Consider the following 22,305-nt stretch of genomic DNA (forward strand, 5'->3'; position numbering starts at 1 on the left):
CCCCCTTCCTCCCCTACCCCCCCTTCCCTCCCTCCCCCCAGCCCGGCCGGAGGAGCCCGGGGAGTTTCTTCCTCCGTGTCTCCCGCTTCCCCCCCCCCCCCCCCCCCCCCCCCAAGCTCCCCACGGCTCCTCCTCGTCGTCGATCGTCGGGGAGAGGCGGCCCCGGCGGGAGGCACCTCGGCGGGGGAGCGGCAGGCAGTTGGGCAGCCCCCGCGCTCCCCCTCCTCCCCCTTTATTACCCTTTGTGTGCGTCTCCGCCTAGCGCCGCTCCGGGGACGGCCGGGCGACCGGGGGGGGGGACCGCTGAGGTGAGTGTGGGGCGGCGGCGGCGGTGGTGGCGGTGGCGGGGGGGGGGGGGCGGTCGGTGGCGGCTGGTGGTGGCGGTGGGGCCGCCCGCTTGTTTACCTCAGGGGAGGGAGCGGGAAGGCGGCGGAGGGGGGGGGGGGGGGGGGCCCGGCGCTTGGCCGCGCTGGGCCGCGGGCGGGGGGGGGGGGGCGCCGGGTGCCCGCCTGTCACTTTCTGCCCCCTCACAGCAACGGGGGGGATTCCCCCCCCCTCCCACCACCACCACCACACAAATACACACACACACACACCCCGGTACGGTCCTGCCGGAGCTTTGTTGTCGCCGGGGCGCGGGTGATGCCGCGTTTCTCTCCCCGTCGACCCGGGGGGGGGGGTTGCTTCTTACCGACCCCCCCCCCCCCCTTGCTCCCAGCACCGGGTTTGGGGGGGGTTAATGTCGGCTTGGGGGGGGGCTCTCTGCTGAAGGCGCGGTGTTGTGAGGAAAGTTCGGGGTGGCTCCGGTGGGTGCTGAGCCCCCGGCTCGTCTCAAAAGTGTTGTTTTTTTCCGGCCGCAGCGGGGAAATTCGGTGGCCGAAATAACGGCAGGGTGCCGGGGAGCCTTCGGGATTTGACCCCCCGCCCCGGTTGGGCTCTCTGCGGTGGTTTCAGGCCGTTCTTTGAGTTATTAAAGCCCTGGGGTCGTTAAGGCCCCGGTCGTACAAAGACCCTACTCGTGAGCTTAACTTCCAGGGATAGTCCAAGAACTGGACTCCCGAGGAACGTCAATGTTTGCGAGATCGGAATCGGTGTTGCGCGTTCGATAGCAGTACGTGGTTATCGCTGGTGGCTGGCTATATTTGGTCAATGGTTTGCTCAATTATATATGTCGTGATCTGTTTTTCCATGGCCTTCTGCTGGGAAGGCCAAATGTCTCCATCCACGCTTACGGTTTGTTAGGTCAGGTACCGCTGGTAGGCTGATCTGACCATATGTTTTTTTTGTCTACCGATTAAAAGGAAAGTTCCGTGTCAAAATGTCTGAAATAGATTAAAACGTAAGGGGGCAAACTAAATGCCTAGCTCAAGGAAATATTGGAAGAAGCCTTCTCGAGATTTGCAAGAATCCAGAAGTAAGAGTTTGGGCATTAATGCCAAGTTGAAATAAGAGTCCTCTGCATAAGTAGGATGTTTATATTAAAATTGCTGTTGTCTGCTTATTTCTGGAGCTTAATTATGTCCTCCGTAATTTTAAAAAGACGGTTTGAGTGCTTAGTTTATTAAGTACTGTGGAGCATGCTGAACCGTGAAGTAGGCCATGAGTATGTATTTCAGTGGGGCATCACGGTTAAATGGTGGTCAGCAGAGAGCGTATGTCATCTCTGCCTCACGCTGGAAGGATACCCACAAGAAAGGGCTCTCCTGAAATGCTTTGGTATCTCCCATTTCTAATTGGTACATACATGTCTTGTGCGAAGCAGCAATTTTGTGATCAAACTGGAAAGAGTTTGAGAAAGCCGTAATTTGATGGGGTGGAAAGAATGAGAGAAAAATATAGTTGGACCGATACTTGACAATATTGTGAGGAAGAATTGAAGGTAGCAGCCATAACTGTAGTTCTTGCTAATAGTTTGCCATTAGTTTTCTGCTAGCTTGTGAAAACAAGATTACTTTGGTTTTAAACACGTGAAAAACATGCAATAAGCATAGCCAAAATGGGCAGATACGTATATAAAAGCCCGTTCTTTAAATGTGTGACTCTCCTTTTAGTTAGTTTACTACAGGGAAGAGTTGGACAGCAAAAGACTGTCCAGGAGTAAAGGACACAGTTTTCTTTTTTTGTTTTGTTTTTTTTTTCATGACAATGCTTCCTTTCTCAACCTGAGATACCATTGATCTGCTTTCATCTGTACATGGAAACCTATAGCGGCTACAGGATTATGCTCCCAATGTATGTAGAGCTGCAGATCTGCCTGCAACTTTCACGGCCTACAGCCAACGGGATGTGTTATTTATTACGGGGATTTAACAGTTTAATTTCTTTGTGTTTTAGTGTTAAAAATAGGTATGATGTGATTTGATACGATTGCTCGGTAAAATACCCTAACAGAATTCTAAAGCCGGGCAGAATAATGCGGGGTCTTCTCTTACTTTAAATCCTAGCGATAAAATTACTAATAAAACCTTCATTTCCATAGGCCTCCAGCTCCTGCAGCCAAGTCTGTGCTAGAAAGACAATCGCTGATTTGGGGGGAATTGGATAGGGAAGGTCCCTCCTGAGGAGCCAGCCACTGGTGGGGCTGGGATTCTGAGTTGTGTCAGAGGCAGTTCCTGCATTTCTGCGGCGCCTGGCACGAAGGGGTCTTCAGGCTGGTTTGGGGTTTCTGGCTGCTGTCGCAACAGCCTTCTAAGAACTGAAAGAATTGCCTCAACCTGCGTTAAGGGAGTCTGTGTTATCAACAGCTATAACTAAAGGGCAGTATGGTTTTGTCTTGTTTGGTCTTTTGAGCCAAAATTGAGAATTATTTTCCTGTATTCCAGGTTGGTGGCTTCCCAGACTCCAGGTCAGAGAGATTGTTTTGAATTAGCAAGGAGCCTACCATGGCAAAATGTAGGCTGTGCTAGACATGAAGATGCTTGCTGTTCAGGCCAGACTTATATTTGTCTTGAACAGTCTTTCCTTGGAGTTTGCTTTCTAACCTTTCTTTGTAGATGAATGTGTTAGTTTCTATTTAGACTAGGTAGGCGGATGTTTGAAGAGAATCTTTATGATGCAATACTTTCAATAATTTAACTTCTCTTTGCTTGCAGTCCTTTCATTCTTCTTTGGCTCTGGAGGAATCAGTCTTTCTCCTTGTTAAAAAGCACTGAAGATCTTGGCATAAGTAACAGTCCACTCAAAAATGGAATGCCTTGGTTTTCAGCTGGGTTATTTAATTTGGTTTGTCAGTAGATTTTTTTTTTTTTTTTTTTTTTGTCCCCTACTGTTATTCGTGGCAATTCCTTGTATGTGGAAGATCAGTAACTTGAATACAGTCCATAACTACAAAATTAGTTTCTGAAGCAGCAGCAGCGAGTGCTTATTGTGGATGTTCCTTCTGGAAAGCAGTAGACCAGGTGGGTGGCCCCTCGTGCCCATCTGGAGCCCCACTAATGTCAGCGTGTCTTTCTATGGGCTTAAGAGACCACATGCACAAAGCAGCTTGCAGGAGAAGAATCTCATCTGTTAATGGCTCAGGACACAAATTTTGAAAGTGGCTAAGCTTCCTTTCCAAAAATACTGTTAAAACTTTTGGAAAGTGGGGAGTTCGGTTTCTTCTTTTGGGCTTGTTCAGTTGCTTGGGAGCTTGGTTTTGTTTGGTTGGTTGTTTTTTTTTTTTAGGACCCTGCATTGGTTTCTGTTTTGTCCCAGTGGAAGTGGGTGTCAAAGTTACCACTGATTTTAACAGTAAAGAGATACAGGATACGTTTTTGAATGCTCTTATGTCATTAAGGACCTGCTTATTCTTTTTAAGAGTTATTTGAATGTTTGAGGCCACAGGCTTTCACTGGCTATTCTTTGTAATTATTTTTGGAACTATTAGGTGGAATAATACTGCTCGATCAGTTTCAAATAGGCCTGCGCAGGAACCAAAGGCTGTATTAGGAATAAAATTTTGGAAGACCATTGGAGACAGATAACGATTAAAGCATCCTGAAAGCTATGTAGCTAGAGTTAAACCAAGTGGGATGCTAATAAAAAGCAGCAGTTAAGAAATTAAGAAGTGCTGACTCCTTTCCTCTCTTCAAATTCCAAGTTCTTTATTATAGCGATACCTATTTTTGTGATGAATCGTCTAGAAAGGAGTTCAGGCTTTGCACTATTTTTAAATCAAGGTAAAATTTGTCAAAACCACTTATACTGCAGTGTTATGAAGTGTATGAGTACGTATGCATACGTGTTTAGCTACATACACAAGTGCACATGTGTATATACAAACAAGTATATGGAAGAAGTGTAAAAAATAGATACCTTAACACAGTACCTAAAATTAAAGCGACTGCATGGCTCCAAAGATCTGTATTTCGAGCCTTTTACCTCTAAGTTGTTGTTTTGATCTGGCACATGGCAGCAGGAATCAGTCATTACCGTGAGATGGCTATTCATAGACCTTTGTGAAATGAGTTGATCATCTCAGTTTATCTGCAGCTTGACAGGTGTTCCCATCACAAAAATCTCCACTACCTCCCGTCCTTCCCATGGGAATGACTAAGTAACAAATCGTGGAGAGTGGCTTTGAGTGTTGGTTCCTTGGGTTGGAGCTGAGAAACACTGTAGAGGGCAATACAGGAGGGCTGGAGATGCCCACGATACAGTTGCCACTTTGTAGTTTGTTTGGGGGTTGTTGTTTTTGTGGTTTTTGTTTTTGTTTTTTTTTAATCCTCTGTTTCAGTAGCTTTAAATTTATTTAAAAAATGAAATGGTAAAATGTCTGGAAATTCTTTTTGAGGTTTCTGATAACTTTCTTTTATCAAAGAAAGAATAAAGGATTTCATTTATTACTCTGGTTAAATTCTTCAGTGTGCTTTATTTATTTATTTATATCTTCTACAGGAAGTATTTTAAAATAAAGTAGGTAAGCAGTATTTTTAAAATTCTTGTCACAATATCTGGTAACTAAGACCTGTAGAAGCAAGATGTGAATTACATGATTCCTATATGAGGTAAAATTGAAGCCCAGGATTAAAAAATATATATATTCTCATAATTTTTGCTTAGTCTACATTTTCAGTGCCGTTAAATCCAAAATTATTTTGGTGACTTACTGAAGGAGGAGTAATCTGAAATGTAAATAGCATCTTAAATATTAGGGCCCTTGGTTTGCAGCATCAGTAGCGTGGCCTCGCTAAGAAAAATTCCCAAGTGAGGGAACAAGAACAGTTGTCAATTGTTTGCACAACAAATCCTGTTGGATCAAATGGTGATATTCTCAACATTTAGATAAAGAGAGGCTTGCAATAATGTTGCCTTGTACCCTGCTGCCAAAGGAAACAAATGCAGTCTAAGTTAGGAGAAAAGTAAAAGTCGGCCAAATAGAAGCTAGGCCTACGTATCATAAATATAGATAGTCTAATTTTTCCATTCGTACTGCCTAATGTTTCAAAAACACGTAAATTAAATTTCGATTTGCCAAGTTTAGACTTTATTTTAAGCTCTGGTAGATTGTTGCCACCACATTATTTAGGATTATCTGTTGTGACAAACTAAACCCTTGACAAAAACCAAATGTTTTTCACATTTTTATATTCATCCTTTAAGCTTTTACCTGTATACCTCATGTATATTTTTATATAATATACACACTCATGCATGCATATTTATACATACATGTGTGCGTGTATATATACATGCATATGTATGATTAACCCCACTAGAATGAGTACAAATGTCATGTGTTTTGGTAGGACTCAAGCTGTAGCATTGACAATAACAAGCAGCTGGCACTGGCTTTATATTTTGACTGTGTTTGCACCTAATCTACTTTTAAATTACATATATTTTAAATTTATTTAATTTTTTGCTTTTAAGACTGATGCAATGAAGTTTTATACATCTTTAATTTTTTTATATAAGCACACCATCAACTTAAGGAGGTAAATTTTATTTATTTTCTACGTATGTAGAAGACAAGCACAAAAAAAAGTTTTTGCTGGATCTTCTCATCCAAGCCCTAGATGAGGAGAAGAATTTTTTAGTATCTGATATTTTTGTAAGAAAACACTGCAAAAGTAGACGAACGAGATCATTGATTAAAGAAACGAAGTAGTCAGAAATCTGTAGCGAGCTGATTTTTTTTAGAACAGAACTTTCTTTTGTCTTTTATGGGCTTGGGGGCAGAAGGGTGGGATACATTGTCCCCTCGTAATCTTTATGGGGAAGAAGCTCGGCTAAAGCAAATTATGAGAGGGATCAGATTTAAGAGGTAGACATGTTGGTATAAGTTGGTGATGCAACGTGTTTTTGTTATGATGTTCTTGAGCATGGCTACTTGAAATGTGAAACGATATTATAAGCTCTGCTGGTATTTCAAAGTTCAGTAACTTTTCTTGATGCATTTTGAAGTCTGAAGAGAAAAAGCCTTTGGAAAATACCGTTCTGATTTGCAACCATTTGTTTTAAAGTTTTCTGGCTTTTAAAATTTTTTTCTTGAAGGATCAGACTGTGTTTCTCAAGGATAGCCCCCTCTGAAAACTTTAAGTCATTTTCCTCAGAAGACTCCCATTCATACTATCTTAGGAAAGGTTAGGCTTTTTTAAGGTACTCTTTCAAAATATTTTTCCTGCTTTAACGTTCTGTCACACAGGAGTTCTTGCCGAAGGGATTCTTGGCCGTTTTAGAAACTGTAATCTAGTTAAAAGGTTTGTTTATGCTTCCCATCTCTGTTCTGCTGATGGTATTAGAGTGCGGGCCAGAGCCAGGCAGCTAACTGTTTATAGCAGTCAAACTTCAATTAAAGCTGCAGCCTTCAGTTTACTAAATATCAATATGTTCATGGCAGCTGCAAAGAATTGCAGAAAGGATGAAAGTAGAGTGGTGGCCTATGATTTCTCTTTCTCAATAAATTTTTTTCACTTGTTCTTTTCATACTTAGAATCCTGTGTACACTTTCAGATTGAAAAATGTTTTGCATTTTGAAAGAAGCTGTCTATGAAAGACAGAGATCTATATTTGGGACTGTATCTTTCTGAGGCAAAACTTTCATTGATTTCAGTGGAAGTTTTGTCCTAAATAAGGGCTGTGGAGTATGTTCCTCTGTATCGAAGCAGGTATCAAAATTCTTCTACCACAACCGTTGCATAGGCTATTGTCCAAACTCAAAGTACCATTGACTTTTCTCTACTGAGATAATGTAAATGTTGAGGGCTGTGAAGCCTCATCTTCTCAGGGTAGCAAGAATGAGCTATGTTTAGTGGACGATAACTCAAGAATTTGTGTGTTTAAAAAAAAAAAAAAAGGCAAACTAATAACATAGATTTCATTTAAAACTTTAAACTTAAGGCTGATGTTTGGGTTTAAGGATTATGTATTTAAAAATATGTGAATTGTTGGAGCCTTTTAAAACACACATGGTTTTCCTTGAAGTCTGCCTTGGTGTTATAAAGTAATAAAGCACGTATGTGTCTGTAGGCCATCTGAACCGAAGCAGCAAACCGTATCTGGCCTGTAGGCTATTGGTTCCTCACCTCTGTTTTAAAATTAGTAAAATCATTTGCAGTGTGATTCATTTCTAAAAATTACTTGTCCATCTGTGCAGAGCGTACTAGCTATAAAGTTGCAGTGCTCACTGTGATAGTGTTGATGTTTTTCTGAAAGTTGCGTTACTCTTGTAACGTCTTTGTTGTAGCTTTTGTATCACACTTTGGCCAAGTTATTTTTCTTTGATTAATACAGTTTGTATTAGGCATGTAATTGGGGTATTACAATACTGCTGTGTAAGGTGATTTTAATTTTTTTGAAATTATCGATAAAGTATTTGTACTCTTGATATTTTGTTATTAAAAATACATATATGAAATCTTTACACTAAGGAAAAAAAAATAAAGGGTCTATTCTGTTTTCACTGATGTCAGTGCTAAAATATTTATTAACTTCCTTGGGTGCGGGATCAAGCCCTAAACCTGAATTTTTCATGAGTTCTAACTTCACAAAGGTATTGGGGAATGAGCAGTTCTAACTGTGTAATGATCCCAAAAGCTGGTCGTTAGGCAGCTTCTTAATCAGCTGGTATGTGGAGTCCTAGTGGGTCACCTTACATATTTAGCTTTCTTCCTGTGCTTGTGGTTTTTGCTGGTCTTTTTCCCATGCTTCTTTTCTTAAAAACTTCACAGTTATGAATCAGTCTTAATCATTTTTTGTAACTCAAGTCATTGTCTGATGTAAGAGTTCTGCTAAGAATCTGCAGATGCATGGTGAGGTAGAATTTAATGAGCATATCCCTAGAACTAAAAAATAAACAGCAAATTAAAAGATAATAATTTTTAAGTCTTTTTTTATGTAAAAGCAATTTATGAATACTTTGTGCCAGTAAAGGTATTCCGCAGTGTAGGAACTACATTGTTTTTCTCAAATAATAATTATCAGAGCAGTAACTGTTGTTTTGTCAGAGGAAAAAAATATATAAACTTTGTAGAACCAGTTGTTTATGATTTTTTATTTTATTTGAAAACAGTTGATTGACTTTCTCCAAATATTGATCTATGCTGAATAAGAACAAGTTTATTCAGGTTTTTTTTGAAGTTATGGGCTTGATACAAAAGCCTGAGACACACTTATCCCATAATGGAACTGTTGGAAGTATATTATTCTCATTTTTTATATTATTGCATTTAGCAAAACAGTTTAAAAAGTGTTAATGTTCAGCTTTTGCTAATTATTGCAAATAATCATAATACTTTGTGTGCACTGGAATTCATTTATAGTAACTGTATGTCTAGAATGTTTCTGAGCTTCTGTTATATAAAAAATGAAATACTTCTTAGTTTCTGTTTTGGTAGATAGTAGTCAAAACTCATATGTAATATATGCAAACGTTCAGTATAATGGTGGTGAATGTAAACTTATTGCTGATGACTGGTGAACCTTAAACTGAAGATATCTTAAAGCATCTCCAGTTATTGTTGTCTTGAAAGTAAGCTCTTTGTAGAGACTTCTATTTAATGTCCTATTGTAGGGTCTGAAAAAAGTCAGTTAACATGTGTACTAGAGGTCTCCACCGACAGGTAGTATTTTAGGATTAAGTTATATCAATCTGTATGTTCATAAAAAATATGCAAATAATTACCACTTTTTTTAATCTCTGCATTAAGCCTGTCCAGTGTCATTCGTAATTGTTCTATTCTCAATTTGCATAGACTCTCTTGTTGTTTACTTTTGCTTTACTCACATACTTTATTTTGCCCTAGCAGAAATACCTAAGAACTTGCTGACTGTTAGTTGGCCTAAGAAGTAATGTTTGATGCTCAACTTGGTGGCGTTTTTCTGAGTGTCAGTAGTGCAGTGAGTTTGGAATGCCACAAATAAACTGGAAACTTCAGAGAATGCATCACTAGGTAGAAATATTTTTTATTTTTGTGCAAACAAAGGATGGTGAAGCCTGTTTCACCGGAGAGGCAGGTTCCCTGAAGCTGCAAGGTGTTGCCTGTGGATAAGTCTTCCTGCTATTCACTGTGGTATTCAACATTAACTACATTTATTTTAAGGGAAGATTGTGTTTTGCTCTCTGTAAGAGAAAGGAGGATTATAACCGAAAGCTTCTGTAGAGGCCTTGTGGTGTGGGAGTAGGAAGGAAGCAAGCAGTGAGACGTTAGGAAGTAGCAGACTTTGGGGAGAGGGGTTGGTGGTCAGGAGCGAGGCAGCGCAGCGGGGGTGAGAATGGCAACGGGGAGAGAAAGGGGGATGCGGTGGGGAGGGCAGTGGATGGAGGCAAAGGAAGCATTTGGAGAAGAGCCGAGGGCTGGGGGGGGAGTGCAGAGGTGGTCAGGGCTATAATGAAAATTGGGAGGCACTTGGGGAACAGGGGCTATGTGGCTGTGCGTAAAGTATTTGCCATGGCGGAGGGGAGGAGATCTGGTAATGGACATGATGGGAAGGGGAGATAGTGGCTATTGAAGGAAAAAAAAAAAAAAAACCAAAACTGATAGCTTTACCGAAGACACAAGTATGAAGCCCCACAGCTTACGTTTTCACACGCAGTATCAACTGGAAAGTGCTGCTTAATGACAGTCCTTACCTACAACAGAGTCTCAGGATGATTTTGAAAAGGGAAATAAATAGGCATCTGACTACTGTCGGGCATATAAATAATTTCGTAATACTGTCACTGTTGCTGCCTCGACTTGGAAGAGCTTAAAGTTGTTACGGTCTAGATTGTCAGGCATATTTGGACACCAAGCACCACTGTTTTCAAATGATAACTGGTATCAGTAGAAGAGAAATGCTTAAATATCTTTGAGGTCTTTGGCCTAGATGTTTAGGTTTCCATGAGTTGAAGTCTCTAGGCAACTAAATACATGACTTGAGTTCAGCTTCTTCTTCTTTGTCCTACTTCAGTTCTGTCTTGTGGCTGCAAACTCCACGTCTTGGTTGAGAAAAGCATCAGAGAATTCCGCTGTTCCCGTAGCATAAACAGCTCTCTTTGTCAAAGACCTACATGTTTAAGTTTTCATTAGGAAAAGCATCCCATCATTATATTCTGAAAAGGGTGACTGAAATGCTCAGCATGCCTTCTCTGGCTTGCCATTATTTTGTTTACTTTGACTATATTCTTTCTTACTCGTCTCTAGAGTAAACAATTCTAATCCCCTGCTGTACATGCAAGTCTTTTTCGTTATTTATTTCTGAACCTCCCTATTTTTTTATGCATCCTTTTGACATCAGATGACCAGAAGTAAACACAGTATTCCTAGTGAGGAGAAACCACTGATTTATATGGATTATTCTAATCCAACATCATGCAAGCAAAATCAAAAAATAGTTTGACTACCTAATGATTCAGAAATGCAGAAGTGTTGCCAAAAATTTTAGCATTTGTTAGCTTTACACTTCAGCAAATGCATTCTGGTAGAGAATTTAACTTCTTTGTTTTAACTCTTATCTTCAGAGTTTTAAGGCTATGAATTTATTCCACAAAACCAGAAGCGTGTGTTTTACAATTAATAGAAATAAGAAAATTATTTTTTAAATTGCTTGCATCTTCCCTTTCAGATAAATATTTCTAGACTTACATATACAGGGACAAACATTCTTCCATTGAATACAGCCAGAAAAGTTTTTTTTATTGAACAGGAGCTTTAATATGATTTAGCATTTTCTCATTTGAGATAATGGTCTGAAGTATGGCTTGTGCCATAGGAAATAAATTCAGTTATATCTTAGTGAGAAAAGGAGTATCTCTTGAATAACATCAGTTTCTGTGTATTTTGAGTGCTTAAATGTATCAACAGAAATAGGAACAAAATTTTTTGAGGAGCCTGAGCAAAAGTAGGAACCAGATGTGTTGATTTTGTAAGCATTAAACAGTCTGCATTTTAAGAATTATTCTCTAATCCCTTTGAATTCGGTGACTGACGAAATTGTTTTATGTGCCTTTTCTGGACAGTGTTTTTCTGTGTATTTGTCAATCATAACTGGAGCCCTGGTATTACTGTAATATACAATAATAGTTATAATGAGGATTTTTTTTTTCATTGACTTCTGTGAAAATTATTTTGGACCTAATACAGGGGGATGATTTTACATAGTTCAATAAAGAATAAAAAAAGAAAGTGGTAATTTAGGATGAACAGTAGAAGAGACTTCTTGTAATGAGAGAAACTTGATTTCTAAATTTAATTTGTATCGGATAGCTTAAATTCGAATTGCTGATACCATTCTATGTTAGCTTCTTAGTTTGGCTACAAGGGAAGATCTTTGCACTTACAAGAAATGAACTTAATTTTTTCATTCCTTTTTTTTCTGTTCAAGACTTAAAAAAAACAAAAACAAAAAAAAAAAAACCCAACCAAAAAAACCCCATACCAAACCCCAAACCTGTCCCAAAGTACTTAAATGTATGTTTTTCTCTAAACTGCAACAGCTGTACAACATTGTTTTAAATACATATTCTGATACAGTTCTGCCAAAAACAAGAAAAAGGGATTTGTTCAATCAGCTGCAATAAAATTATCTGCAAACTAGCAATGAGTAACTTACGCATTCTCCCCATGATTCAGCATTTGATGAAAAATATGTTAATAAATATTTGCTTTAAGTTAGAAAACCAGATTTGAGAGGATTCAGTTTTTTATTTAGATTTTTATATAGTAATACACAGGTCAGTTGACTATTTTACTTCAGACAGGTTGGGGGGGAATCTAACAAAGTGAAAATGCGTGTTCTGCCTGAAATATAAATATATGCTCAGCAACTGGATTGATCACTGATAATGTTTCTTGTTAGATGTTTTTCTCACTATTATAAAATAAAAAAAATTAAAATAAAACTTAATTGTTTTTGATAAAAGTGAGGAAAATAATAAATGTCTGAAACATTCCAGTATGAAGTATTAAATGGGAAATACATGGAGATGTTAAATGTTTAAGAGTGCTGGCCTCATTTTCATTTATAACCAGGGAGCTTTACAATACTTTTACATGATGTTTACCGTGACTTTTGCTTTTTACTTTATTTTAAAGTAAAATGCTTTTTCTACATCGAAAAGTAACAGTCATGCATTCTGTCATCTTGTAATTTTATTTTTTTGTTGTTTTCTTTTTAATATTATGTACTGTGATTTGGTGCTACCATTATAATATTAAATGTTAATAACACATTTTTAGTAAGAAAACTTCAAAATAATGTCTGGACAGAACACTCTGTTTCTGTAGAGAAGATAATTGCTCTCCTAAATTTGAATAGCATACACTTGTGTGTGTATGTATGTGGCTTTTTTTGAGGCTACTTCATTTGATGGTATTATCTCAAAGACATTGCTTCCCTTTGAGATGGATGGGACTTGTACCTCTCTGAGAGGTGAGCTTATGTCTGGTAGTGAAGTGTAGCATATTTTTCTCTGTGCAGTGGAAAAAGAAGTTTATGACTTGGGCAAAACACTTTCCCCATTTCTGTAGAGACTTGTGTGTTTAGTGTCCAAAAACTTTTTCATAAATACAGCTATAGAATACCTAAGGCTATTCAATTCATCTTTTCAAGGGCAAAGGATTTTTTTCCTTTCTTTTTTGATTAAATTTTTTGAGAAAGGGAGCTGTCAGAACAAACTTTATAGTTTTTCCTTTGTTGAATTGACACTCTATAAAATTTTATTTTAGCAGATTTGATGCAAGGAAGAAAACGATAGACTACAAGTAGGGCACAGAAGAAAGTTGTAGGTTATTAAATCTTTTCAAGGAGAAAAGGAAGTAGTTCAGTGTGCTCACAGAGGTTCCTGTGTCAGCATTTGAGAAGCCTGGAAGAGATTATCTTCAGCCAACAGCAGGTAACGAAGGACAGGATGTGAAGGGAACACTGAACTACCAGCATGAAGGAAATTTGAGATATTAGCCTGTTTCAGAACTGGTTTTGCTTTAAGATGTCTTCTTGCTCTGCAGTTCTTGAGCTATAGTGTGAGAGAGAGAGTTTTGAGCACACAGATTAAAAAGTGAATGCTAGTGTCTTGAAATAGACATTTTAATAGGCTTTTGGCTTTTTTTTTTTTTTTTTGCATGAATTTATCATTAAGGAGAAATTATAGCAATGCAACAGATAAATTGGAGCAATTTAACACTTCACACACCTGTTTGATTTTGGGGGGAGTTTTTCCTCCCCATACTGCTATCCGCATCCGTATACATTTTAGTTAGAACTGGCTGCTGTGTTGAGGGCATGGGCAGTATTAATAGAATTAGTTAAGGGTCATTTGGCCAAAGGGTTCCTGTCATAATCTGTCAGCTCAGTTCTCTGTGGCAGGTGAGTTGGGTGTTTAGGCATGTGTATCGCTCCACCTGCGGCACTGGTATTCTGTTCTGCACCCCACTGAGATTTCTTAGCTGGATTTTAGTTTGTCTCCAGCAGTGAATTTGTCAAAAGGACATCAGCATTAAAGAAAAAATAAATATTAGCTGTCCTCCCAACCCTGTGAATTGGTAATGCTTCTGGAACGTACACTAGAGAAAGTGGGGTGTGTACGTATTGAAGAGTGGAGCAGGTGGAGCCAGGTAAGCTGTGCTGAAGCTATCAAGTCTCTAAGATCAGTCATGTCCTTGCCAGTTGAAACTTGTGTTAGGCTTGCATGTATCGTGAGCATAATCCTGTACTCGGATGCCATTCTCACAGAAAATTGCTTGTTACTTTAGGTGCATGGGATTGGCCTGGCTAGGGCCTTTACTGATACTGACCCTCTCTGATAATGAGGGTTGGTGTCAGCATATAATAATGTCACAGCATATGCCTGTGCAAAGACACAAGTATGAACACGTATGGAGCCTGCTTGCAGAGCCCAATACTTTAGCAGTGCTGTCTGTAACCCAGACATGTATAGCTGTATCTTGCAGTTGTGCTGTATTGTTGCTAACTTTCTGAAGTTGTAACTGCTGTAGCAAGCCCGTGAGTTATTACACTGTGAAAGATTATGTTTGTCCTCCTTAAGCCCTCTTGCACGAGTGTTTGCCATCACCTTTTTTAAGCTAAGGTACAGCTTATTCAATTATGTTGGTCACTTTGGCCTTTTTCCAGCCAGTGCCAAACCTTGATTCTGCCACTGCGGGATGGGCTGCACCTGCTTGGGGCTGAACTGTTGTTTCAGCAGGTTACAACCAGAGATTTTGAGAGAATTACAGACAGCTTTCCACCAACCCCTTCTGACTTGTAGGAGGCACTGACTCCTCTGAGAGGGGAGTTGTTATGGCAGGCTGGAGAACTCTGTAGTTTCTGTAGCTGGCAGTTGAAACGAGATGAAATGATACGAATGCTTGAGAACTTTTAGAAAGAAAGTCTGTAATATGTGGAACTTTTCTGAGAGTATGCCACTTGTCCTTTGTCTAGCCAGGGAAATGAGAAATACAACAGCCTGAAAGCAGGTGAACATTATCCAGGCTGCAGTAGTTTGGCAATCAGACAAGTTTTGGGAACTTGTCATTTCTGCAGTCATGGAGACGGTCGTTAAATATGTCACATTCAATATACAGTTTATTGAGCAGTTTACTGACAAATGATGAGTAGAACAAATGTATCTTGAGTGATAGCTGGTTTTGGAGAGGATAGTCTTCCCTGGGTTAATAGTGTTCATATCTGTTTGTGAAATTTCACTTGTGAAGATTACTGTCTGGTAATGCAGGTCTTAGTTAGCCATATTAACTCTCTTCCAGTGACAAATATAACAAGGTTGCATTGGCAAAGTGTACAACTTCACACAGCTGGGAAGACCTACCAATGATTTATTTAGGTAAATAAAGGTAGGCCTATACTTTCTGAACAATGTGATTTTTAAGAGGAATATTCCAGGGTTGTTTCAGAAGACTTTGCCCATTTTACACTTCAGTGACTACCACAGAGTTCCTGGTATGGCCATGCTTTAATTACAAACCTTGCAGTTACAGCATGATGTGCATTTCAGACTTGAAGATAAAAACCTGCCATTCGAATGCTGTTAAGCCAGGGTGATCTGTGTTGCTGTGTCATGCTGTGCTCTGCACCGCAGAAAGTGTATGTGTAATTGTTTTAATCTGAAGTGGACAAGAGGTGCTGCTGTACGCAGGCACATTTCAAACGGGTGCAACTGTCCAAGGATGGGATAGGTCCAGGTGAGCAAGGAAGGCTGTTTTCTGTTAGTATCTTTGCCTTGTGTGAAGATCTATAAGGTGAAAATCCAGTGTGGTGATAAGGGGAATGTGCTGTTCTCTCGTATAGCCTTTGGTTTATTTTTTTATGCACTGGTATTGCAAACCCTTAGACCTTTTAATAATGACATGAGAAGTTTGGGTGCAGTTCCCTGATTCTTCTTCCAAAACTTAAAATGACATTGTATTTTTCCAAAAAGCCAGTTAAAATATAAAGAAAGCATTAAACTTACCAAAAGTACCCAGAAAAGTATTCGGGTTTCTTGTCCACTGATAAGTTCATAGTTAGAACAGTATAGTAAAACAAAAATGGATGTAAAATTGGTGCCCTTGGAGAAATTCTACAAGGAGTCCAGAATAGTGACAACTTCTGCACTGAGCCTTCCACTAGATTTATATATTCTACAGCTCTTCTAGCACAGAAAAAGGGCCCAGATCAATGATATAATCTACCAATTTAGACCTTAGTTTCTATTTTTAAGTAAGTGATACCTTAAATTTTTGCCGTAGGGGTTTGGGAGCATCTTGTGAAAGAACATTTGTCCTCTGACCATTTTGGATTATAAAGCCAGAATAAATACGGAAGGGAGAGCATACCGAATTTCTAAAATACCAATCTGTGGAGACCAAAAGGATTCTTTTTGTCTCCTAACTGAAAAATACTCTGATTCTTCCCTACCCCCAGCAGAAGGAATAAATGAACAAAGAGTTCAACTGAACTAAGACACTAACAGAAGCAGAAAAGGTGAAAAGCCACAACCAGTGAGGGAAGATGAAAAGGGGGGTCATAAATGATTTGTTGTGTGGTACACAGGTTGTTAACGCTGTTAATGATTGAGCTGTTTATTGGGGATTACAAAGGGTTAGTAAACTACTCTGCTCGGGAATTTCACTGAATCTGACAGAAATGAGCAAAAGTTAAGGTTAGCAGGATGCCAAGCTAGGAGTCGGAGATTTGCCAGCAGAAGTCATTCTCCCTGCTGAAGCTCCCCCAGCCTGGGGAGGCTGCCCAGGGTGAGGAGACCAAACACAGATGGCTCCAGGGTCCTCCTTCGCTGAAGTCAGCGGCTGGACATATTCAGACTAACTGAGACGCTCCTCTGATGCTAATAACTATATAGCACTATTAAGTTACCAGTGTGATAGAGTTACAAGGAGCGTGGAAGTTTACAGAAATATGCAGTAATACTTGCTAGACCTGTAAATCTAGTTTGGGGGTTGGGTATTTTTGGTTTTTGTTTTCTAGGGTTTTTTAATAAATGCAAACTTCCTAAATCAACTGATAATTATGTATTTGTTATTTGCCCTTGCTTTGAGTCCATCTTAGTTGCTACAGAGACGATCAGGAAAATAGTGTTACTAATCCCTTTTAATTCAGGACATCTAACTTTTTACTTACGTGATCCGTCATAACTGTAAAGTTATAGTTTAAAAGCTGGAAGTCACCTCCCCTATTTTACCCCATCGTAATAAAGATTACAACTACCACTTACTCAGTTGCAGCTCTGTCGGCTTCTCTTCTGATTGTTCTTTAGGCTCACTGACTCAGATTCTTGGTTTGTGTCCCCACGGGTGGTGACCTTAAAGAGGACTCAGAGGAGTACTGTGACTTGTTCTGTGTTTTGTTTTGCTATTCCAGTCTGAAATCATACTGCTCCTGTTCATAAACCTATCATGCAGAATCTTATCATGAGGTCTATATTTAGAAATCAAGGAGGAACCTTTCAAACTCCCTGTAGTAGAGATGGGAAGAGGAGGAATATCCAGACTTGTCATTTCCCCACAGAAGAGGCTCTTCAGTTTCTGGAAATATTTCTAGTGTTGTACAGCAGTATGATCAGCCTGTACTTGTGTTCATGTTTTAAGTAAACAAATACATATTTCTGATGTTTCTCCCAAAGTCATAGACTCATCTTTACTCTTAATAGCTCTTGGACATGTTATTCTCAATGGTTGGCTGTAGAATAGACAATTGGAGTTCAGCTGATTCATACAGATCATGCAAAATGGTGAAAAGGTGCATTTAAGCGGTGCTAGGTTTCAGCATTAGAAAATTAGAGGAATAACGAGCAGATAGGAAAGCTGGAACATCTTGGCCATTGTAGGAATTGTAGGAATACTGTAACATATCAAATTACACACATACTCACACAGTTGTGCAAAAATCGTTAATCCAAACCATGTGTTTGTACATGATTTTATTTTACCTATTGATGATACGAAGTCTGGGGCAAAACATGTCTGTGAGTAAAACTATTGGCATATTCTAAATGGGAATTCAACCACAAGCGATGTATCAAGTTAGCATGATTTACATTAATTAGCAAAATTCATCAGCTGCCAATCAAACTACTCTGAGCTCCAGTTTTGGCTGTAAGTTTATGCTTACTGGGGCTAACCTGAGTATCGTAACTCAAGTGAAGTAACTGTTAGCTGCTCACTGTTGCAGTAATTTGAGCTGACTCTTGCTGTGAAGGTGAGCGATTGCTTGCAAGGAAGCTCCTGATGCTTGAAAGTTGTTCCTGCAGCAAACTGTGACACTATTTGGTATGCATGCCCTCTGCTCTTGGCATGTTGTCTTCTGGGGCTGTTTTGCTTCTTCATAATGTAATGTGCAGTATAGTAAATACAGAAGTGTAATGATACAGTGATGAATCCATCAGTTTAGGATAAATGTCCCTTTTTTGTTTTTTCTCAGAAATTGTTCCAAAAAATGATGTAAAACATTGCATTAAACCTTAGTGTACAAAAGCAGAGATCGATATGCTACTTTGCTGTGTAAGTTTAGGTTCATCAGTGAGCAGGATTTTGGAAAAATAGTACCTTCTCCCTTCCCCCAGAAAAACCGGAAATCTGCTTCTAAAAACTTCTGAAATTTTGCAGCTGGTTTTGGACACTGGGTAGAAGGGAACGTGGATGTGGCTGAATTATCTCTAGCATTTCAGGGTATCCTTTAGGAATACCTCATGGTATAATTGTGTTCTGCAAAAGTCATAGTATCCATACTCATAAATAATTTGTGCTTTTTCTGAACTGCCCTCCTTTAGAGCCTGCTTTGTTAGCAGTGAGTTTGGAATGAAACCTCACTTGATAAACTTGGGTTTAGTAGTTGATGAGCAGCTAGGTTAGGAGCTGTCTCCTCTGTGAAGCAGCCTTTCTCCATCCGTCAGCTCTTAGGAAAAGCAGTCTCCGTGTTGTCATCCATGCGTCTCAAACCAGGCACTGCGGGTACCTCCTTGGTACTTCTCCTTGTAGCTGCCCTATATTCCTGGACATCCTCAGCCTTTTTTTTCCAGAAGACAGGCAAAACTTTTGGCATGTCTTGCCACTCAGCAGGGTGCAAGGAAGATGCCCCAGGCTGCCTCTGGACCTAGAAGAACATGCTGTGTTAGCATGTATCCAGGATAACTGACCTTACGAGGTCACCCGAACACCTCCTGGGCTTCAGGGATCAAGCTGGAGAGTGTCTGTATTGTCCCAGTCATGGAGGAGATGAGTGATAGTATCACGTTTTCTTTTTTTTTTTACATGTGGATATTTACAGACAGTAGATTACTCGTATCTGCCTCTTTTCTGTACAGTGCAAGAAGTTTTTCTGGAATTAAAGTAGGTTGTCTCAATTTGGAATTTTTCCTTTTAGAAACAAACCCTTTTACTGCAAAAGAAATATTAGGGGAAAGTTTTTCTTAAATTGGCATGCATGTACAAAATGATGGCTGGGTACCCACCCACAGTTTAAAAAATTCCTACTGGTGGTAGTACTGTTCAGAGACAGCAAAATAGTTGTGTAGAGATTATAAGTGTTAGAAAGTTGCTGTTGCCTGTTGTAGGAAACTGCAGAGAACGAATGCCTGACTTTAGATTAGAACTTGAACTGCAAACTACTGAGGAAGCAGGATGGAAGTTCTCCAGCCTACACTAGTATTTATTGCCCAGGATACATATTTGTGTTATTCTCTTTAAGAGACTCTGCAAGACTCTTTGTGTCTGAAGTTCACGTACCTCTTAGAAGTTTTTGATGTTCCCGATAGAGGATGATGAAGTGGGTTCTTCTGACTTGTGATGGCTGTAAATTCATAGGTAAAGAAGGCTTAGCTTTCCGTGTCCATCAGGCTTGCCTAAGGTGTTTGAAAAGACCTCTTCACGTGCATCTCGGTGAACACTAACATTACAGAAAACATGCCAGTGGGCTGTGCTCTGGCTTAACGAGGAACACAGATACATTACAGGTGCTACACGGTATCCTGTCTGCATTACCTTTTCTTCTTGCCTTTACCTGTACAGGTGTCACAGGGCTGTGATACAGCCACCTGAGCCCCCTCCCTCCCTTTCCCCAGCACAGCCCAGATGCAAACATGGCACAGTGTTGTGGTTGGTAAATAACTTCACCTGTGAGCACCTTGAGTCATAAAGTAATATAACTGCCTGACAAGATAACATTTAGATCCTGACAAGACTTTTCGGTTACCTGTCGTGTGTTCAGTACTCTGTAACACACAAACACAGATTTGTCATAAAGACCCAACAGTTTGGAAAGGAAACAGTCATTGCAAGTGTATCTGGAAGATGAGTTTGTAAACCCAGAGAAGTTTTGTGCCAGAACCATTCTGAAACTAAAGGTGTGGTGGCTGCTTTTTATTACCTGGTGTGTCTGATTCTTAACTGTAGCCATACTTCTAATTAAAAAAATAAAAAGTAGTTACTTGGTATCATGCTGTGGTCCCTTACTAAGCTGGAAACATATGCCACTGGATAAATGACTGAATACAGACTTTTTCTAAGTACAGCTGACACTGAGATGAAGTATACCTGAGCAGGTTTCTCTTGTCTCTACAAGGAATAAAGTTGGAAGGATTTTACTGTTTAGTAGTTTGTTTATTTTCCTTTTGGAGGAAGAGTTCAGATGTGTTAATGAAGTAATCCTCATTGATCCACCTTCTGGGTTTTATTAAATACCTTATGAAAATTCCTCTGGATCACTTACTTACCTAGAGCTGTCTTTTTAGAATGCTCAAATGAATACTGCCATCGTTACTGCAATTGAGCATCCTCACTCTCATGTACTGCCACTGCAAGTACTTCTTCAGTCTGTGTGGACAAGGATAGGTGCTGTTTTTATTATGAAGCATTTACTTGAAAACAGGCTTGTTCCCCATGTCTGCATATTGTCAGCTTGTTAACATGGCAGTTTCCTGTCAATCTGTCATACAACTGTAATCTCAGATTTGGCCCATGTGAAATTTCTTCTGGCTGTCGTCGTAACCTGAGAGAGATGCCCCAGACAGACACAATTCTTAAGGCTTTGGTCTAACAGCACATCAGCCCATTTGGGTTTTTTTTTTCCACGGTAGTATTAAGGTGACAGAACAAGTAAACGGGGAGAGCTTTGTCCCAAACAACCAATAAGGTCTTCAGAAACAGCAAAGTTGGCATTTCATTAATTTTCATTTTCCCTATATAAACTTACGCAACTTTAAAGGGAGAATAGGGCTTCTTCCCTGTTATCTTTCCTGCTCTTAGTTGCTTGACTTTCCTGGCCCAGAAACTTCAATGTTGTAGTAATACTTTAAAGAATGCCAAGATGCTTAAGCCCTTTCCTTAATGTTCATCAGTAACCAGTTCATCAGGAGGAGATAGCAATTACATGTTTCGTGCATGGGATCATTGCTGGGGATGGGAGAGAAGAAGAAGATAAAAAAGCTGCCAGTTAGTTTCTGCTTTTGTCGGTGCTCTTGCTAGTTCATGGAGAGTCTTGAAATAGGAAGAGAAAAGCTCTGACACGAGCCTTTAGGAGACAGATCTCCTGTTTTCAGCCGAGTGCTCAAGTGACTTTGTAAGAAGCAGGCTAGCTTGGAAATGCGTAGCTTGCCTTGTTCTGTGTTTGCCAGAAGTCCACCTCTGCTATGTTTCTGTGGGGTCTTGATTTCTTTAATGATCATCTGGCTATTGGGAGAAGAGGCGGCAACAGGTTTTCAGTTGTGGGCCTCAGAGGTGTGACTGTAGCATATTTAGGCATACTTGAACTAGCTTGGGTACAAAAAGCAGTAAACCTGCAGCAGAACAGGCTTCAACATGCTCTAGCTACTCTCACGGGCGCTTTTGCTGCTGCCTTTTTCATTGCTATTTGTACCCAAGCTGGTGAGATTAAAACTAGGTCATGTCTGTCTGTCTGCAGTTACACCCTTGTGTTAAGCAGTGTAGGCATACCTGAAGTTTGATTTCCTCTAACCCAGCGAGTCCTCCCTCTTCTCCTTCCCCACCCCACCCCAAAGAAGGGAGAGTAAATGCAAATCCAGGGAGTTAGATCAGAGAAAAAGGGTTTTTGCTGCTTTGAGAACACTAGAAATTTATTGCTGTGATTCTTCCTGAGTTTAGCAAGTAGAAGAAACAGCGCTTTCCTGGTTTTAGGAAACTGGAAAATTAGCATGAGTGCATATGTTCATAAAATATTCAGTTACAAGATGTCAATTATGACATTATCTTAGCATAGGTAAATTTGGCTAAAAGCCTGAGCTGTCCTGTTTTATATGGCCAGGATTGTTCTATCCCTGCATGGACTTATCTGAAGACTCTGGGTGCAAATCCAAGCCTAAGAATGCATTTCTTATGCCCACGTGTATAATCCACAGTAATTCTAGACTATGGTAATTATGTCCTAAAAAGAAAAAACATT

At 39.8% G+C, this 22,305-nt stretch overlaps 1 protein-coding gene across 8 annotated transcripts in view; it reads left to right on the plus strand.

The window, feature by feature from the left end:
* The first annotated feature begins 76 nt into the window (after window positions 1–76).
* Window positions 77–22,305, plus strand: part of MBD5 (methyl-CpG binding domain protein 5) — a 148,477-nt gene continuing 126,248 nt past the window's right edge. For all 8 annotated transcript variants that reach the window (XM_030017038.2, XM_030017045.2, XM_030017046.2 and 5 more), the window contains exon 1: window positions 77–308. The gene's annotated coding sequence lies outside the window, so the exon portion shown is untranslated. The remainder of the gene's footprint in view (window positions 309–22,305) is intronic.

Source organism: Aquila chrysaetos, chromosome 6 (assembly GCF_900496995.4).
Source record: "Aquila chrysaetos chrysaetos chromosome 6, bAquChr1.4, whole genome shotgun sequence".
Lineage (NCBI taxonomy): Eukaryota > Metazoa > Chordata > Aves > Accipitriformes > Accipitridae > Aquila > Aquila chrysaetos.